The sequence below is a fragment of the Olea europaea genome, chromosome 7 (genome assembly GCF_002742605.1).
Source record: "Olea europaea var. sylvestris chromosome 7, O_europaea_v1, whole genome shotgun sequence".
Classification (NCBI taxonomy): Eukaryota; Viridiplantae; Streptophyta; class Magnoliopsida; order Lamiales; family Oleaceae; genus Olea; species Olea europaea.
In genome coordinates, this window is record NC_036243.1 from 17,865,690 (window position 1) to 17,871,252 (window position 5,563).

Consider the following 5,563-nt stretch of genomic DNA (forward strand, 5'->3'; position numbering starts at 1 on the left):
AAAGAAGAGAGAAACCAATTATTATTTTTATATAGTAGATGAAGATGCTACTGTAGATGATGCAAAATCACTTTTAGAACCAATTATTTCTTTTATATAGTAAATCAAGCAATTGGATCACTTGAACAAAGGTTTGATCAATTCATATGTAAATAATAATAATAATAATAATAATAATAATAATAATAAAAATAAAAATAAATAAATAAATAAATTGGATTTCTACTTTGATATTGTTTTAAGACATGTAAATTTTTGCAATCTTGATAGCTAAAATATATTTTAAGAGTTAATTTTGCGAAATCTTTTACCAAAAGAAATAAAGACGGCTTTTGATATATTGACTTATTTAAAAAGAGTGGATTGCTTTCTGAATACATATATTGCTTATAGAAAATTATTGATAATTCCTGTTACTGTTGCTTCTGCTCAAAGAAGTTTTTTAAAATTGAAGTTATTAAAATCTTATTTGCGATCAACTATATTACAAGAACGATTGAATCGATTAACTTTGATATCTATTGACCAAGACTTTCTAGAAAATATTGAATATATATATATATATATATATATTTATTTATTTATTTATTTATTTATTTATTTTTATTTTTTTTGCAATGAAATAATATTATTGATTTTTTTTAATATATGTTTTAGTTATTTGAAGGGACACCATTTTATAATTTCGCATAGGGCATTAAAAATCTCAGGGTCGACTCTGTATATATATATATATATAAAGGACAGTAAGACGAGCCTTTATTATGATGAGTAGGGAAAAGGAAAGACACGAATTGAGAAACTATTTTTAATCATCATTCCAACTTAATTGTTTACCTTTTCCATCGATATCGAAATTTTAATGTTACAAGGGTATATTGTGTATTCGTCTATGTGTTAGGTCAAATTAATATATTTTATTTTCCCTATATAAAGGATATTGAGGTAAACTTCATTTAGGATGAGTACCTAAAAAAAAAAAAAAGACACGAATTCACGAACTATTTGTAATGGCCATCCCACCTTAATAATATTCATCATCTTTTCCATCAATTATGAAATTTTAATCTTATAAGGGTATTTTGTAGTTCACACATGTATTACGTCGTCTTAATATATTATACTTTCTATATAAAGGATACTAAAGTGAGACTCTATTACAATGAATAGTGAAAAATAAAGAAAGAGATGAGTTTATAAAATATGTGTTTTCATCATCTTCTTTCTTATAGTAAAATTTTAGATAGAGTGATAAGCAAATTTTGTTCTCGAATTGAGAACTAATTACACCTATATTATAATTATCAGATTCGTGTTATCTTCATGTGCTCGACGATATGGTTGATTGAGTGTTTATTCCAAACACATGTTATACTTTTCGAATGTGACCTTAAAATCATTTAGTGGGTTACATTAATGCTCTTAGATTTTCTCAATTATTTATTAAGCCCCCGTTTGACCCTCATTCTTAGTTAATTTTAATGGATGGAATAGTGTTTTTTTGAAAAATGTGTGGTTGAAAAAAATGAAATTTTTTTAATTTGTGTGTAATATTATTTTATAAAAGATTATGTGGTTGAAAATAAGAGAAAGAATGAGAGTGAGAACGAGAATGAGAATGAGATGAGAATAGGGGTCAAACGGGGGCTAAATGAGAAAATGTTATAAAGTAGCTTTGTGTTTGCTTTCATTTTCGTTCAATGGGTGTGGCTTTGCTTTTGAATAATTTTGATTATAATATCACACTAATTGCTTCTGTTGCTGGATTCTGTTAACATTACTAACTTTTTCTTAAACTTTAGTCGATTGGACTAATTTAAGGATTCAATACCCAAATTATGAGTAGCTAATTAAAAAGGTTCAACTTTGCATGCTCGTTCTTACCCATCAAAAAAAAATGTAAAATGTTTAAGTTGGAATTGAAATATACTATATATTTTTCTAAAATATTAGAATAACAGTGCTTTTAATTGACTTTATTTTTTATGGAAATATTATTTTTTTTCATTTAAATTCTTACTTTCGAGTGTTTGATTGACAATTTTTTCCATGAAAAATATTTTCCAACTTTTGATCATGTGATTACATTTTCCTCAAAACAAAGGAAAAACATTTTCTTTAGGAAGTAACCATTTTTATTTTTCAGATAATTCACTCTCTTTCTTTCTAAACTATCAACTCTCTCTTATCTAACTAATAATAAAAAATGGACAATTATAATATTTTCTATATTGAAAACTAAATCAACTAAACACATTTAATTAACAATTTTCATCCATGCAAATTTTATGCTCGCAATTGAACGTTCTCTAAGTTCAAAATTTGTTCCTTTTTATTTTTAAACTGAACTTAACCGTTGTTTATCTTCCATTATTTCAAAACTCTTTTTTTTTTTACACTCATTTTCAATCACACGTTCATACGATAAATTATTCTACACGTAAATTCAAAATTATTCTCAAAAAAATCACTATTCAAAACAATGACTTTTTCAAAAACAATTGTCACCAAACAGGGGCTTAGAGTTGTTAGGCCTCAATATGCCCAATATTGGTACCATGGCATGCCACCTATTTGAATAAAGCCTCTGTCCCGACTTGGGGACAGGGTTGAAGACGTGTGGCGCCCTTGTCCCCAAGTCGGGACAGGGAGCAAGGTTGCACCTATTTCGTTCATTCTTAGCATCATCTCTAAAGACTAATCGTAGCCGTTGAAAAGATAGTCTAAGGTCGAAGATTATCCCTTGAATCATCATTGAACTACAAATGCCGCCCATTTTCACCAATAACAGCGACCTCACCGGCTCACCGCCTTGAAGAGCACTCACTTAAAGAAAAATATTCTAGCATGAAGTGATTGTTGCGGTTTGGGAAAAAACTCTTCCTATAAAAGGGCCATTTCCCTCTTATAAATAGACAACTATGAGAGAGTTCACATAAAAATTATGCATTTAGCTCGTACTTAGTATACTTCGATCTAGTTTATTTTAAGAAATCATAAGTTTCCCTCATAAATTCTTATTAGTTGATCAAAAAGTGCCACGTAATTTTTTACCATCAATAGAAACAATAAATGATGTAATTTGATCATAATCTAGGGATACACCTTTTGGGCCACTAATGGATTGAATGAATAATCGCCCTTGTTGTCAAAAAAATGTATTTTTAAATAGTGTATTGATGGAAAAAGTATGGTTAAAAAATTAAAAAAAAATTCAATTTGCGTGTAATATTATTTTATTGAAAAATGAATGGTTAAAGTAATGTCAAATCACCATTGAGGAATGCATTTTGATGGAAAAAATGATAAGGACTAAATAGGCACGAATTTTAAATGAAGGGACGTGCTTTTCCATTCAGCACAAGTAAATATATATAGGTAAAAAAAAAACAATCATGCTTGAGGTACATTATTGTTTGCACTTTGTCAATGGTATTATCCAATTGGATATTTTAAAAAAATAAATTTTTGTCCAATTATTCGTTGACGATAATACAAACGTCAATAAGAATGTAAATAAATGAGTGTAAAAATGACATAATCCTAAACCAAATCTCCTAAAAAAATCTTCTATTCGAGTATGTGGTCATGGTGAACGGTGCTGGCCAATCGACATGACCAATTGACATGAAGCAATTGTGACCCTAGAGTCGAAACTCAAATCCAAGCCTTATGGTTAATAACTTCAATGATATGAGTCTTTCTTTTATTTCTACATCCCTTTTCCGTCTATTTTATCTCTCATGTTTAATGTGGCATACACCCTCTTTTATTTGCCATAAGGATCCGTTTGATTGTAAAGATGAAATTTGGGTGGAAAGAAAACGAATTGAATTGCCTAAAACTTGTTTTATTGGGAATTGGTAATTAAATGTGTTTGATTGGTATACTTTTCCACCTGAAAATTGTTGAAATTTTTTATATTTGGTGTTCGTTTGACTTTATTTTTCATGAAACTTGTCAACTGCAGGGACAAAATTTGTTACAATTGGGGATAGAATTTGTTCCAGTTGCCAAAATATATTTAAAAAAAAAAAGTGGTTGTATGTTGTTTATGGTACATAAAATATTCAGTCAAAACTGCTCCTATATAAGGAGCAAGGTATTGTAATGTAGTAGGGGAATCCGTCGTTTCGGCTACCATGTATGTAGGGGTATAGTCAGCAATTTGACAGCAAAAGCAATAAAAAATCCAATATAAATGGTGAGAATTGATTTTCCACAAAACCATGGAATTCGCACATGTGTAGAGAGAAGTTGGAAAACAAATTTCATGAAAATTTTTAGCAATCAAACAACACAAATTGAATGGAAATGGAAAACATTTTCCAATTTTCATGAAAAATCAAGACTATCAAACATGGCATAATATTCCTGTGTTAACATTAGCATTGGATTCTTGTAATAAGATAGTGAAACTTCCGTGAGAATCCTTTTAAGTGAAAATTAACTTTTTGAGAATCAACTTTTTTATATTTTTCCCTAGTTGGTATCCAATATGAGTACTTCAAGAGTACGTTTGTTGAGCTTTTACGCGTCACAATTACTCTTAAGTAATTTTTTATTTTAGAAAATATTTTTTTATATATTAAAAAGTTAATTATTTTGAGAGTAAAATTGAAGTTACTTTTAAAATAAACAATGTATTTATTTCTAGATATACTTGGATGTAATTTTATAATGCCAAACTTGCACCTAATATTGATCTTTCCAAATGTGGTGGGGGGAAAAAAAAAGAAAATTTTTTATAAAAATTTCCCCCCCCCCCCCTCCCATCCTCCCCCCAAAAAATGAAAGATTTGGGATCCGAACTGCAATTATCCCAAATTTCATTTAGTTGCAACTTGGAATGGCATAGAAAAACAGGCTCGCGTAATTTGGGGCTTTAGGCGCAATTTTATAGGGAATCTTGTTTAGAGAATAATAATAAAATTAATTTTGTGGAACAAATGATCAGCGATTGAAATTCATTGATCATCAATATTTAGTATCGATAATTCTAAGCAAATCATTACAAACAGAGATCTCATTGATGAGCATCAATAGTACTGTTGTTTACAATTACAATCAATATAACAAATTTATCAACGAATAGACCATCGAACCAATGCCAACGACTAACAACATCGTTGACGGAGAAGCTATTGATGTCATGATTCCTTCTTAGAAAATTCTAGTTTTCCAAAAAGTTGTTAATGACATATGTAACTTGAGATATTTTTTTTATTTATATTCTTACTTTATCTAAAAGCTATTTTCTAACGTGTTATTTTGTTCTTGAAAAAAAAGTAAAAATCGTTGTTAGTATTAAATTTTATATTTTTATTACTTTAGTTATAGACAAATTTCGTCGATAAATCTATTAAGGCAGTTTTTAAACTATCATCGGTGTTAAAACTCTTTCAATAATTTTAAATATTTTTGAAAAATAATTATTTTATTGCCAATAGATTTTCCCACAATAACATTTAATTTTATTATTGTTGGTTTCAGGGGCGGACCTGAGGGCCCTAAAGGGTCAATTGACCCCCTAGTTTTTTTTGGGTCGGGGGGGGGGGGGGGG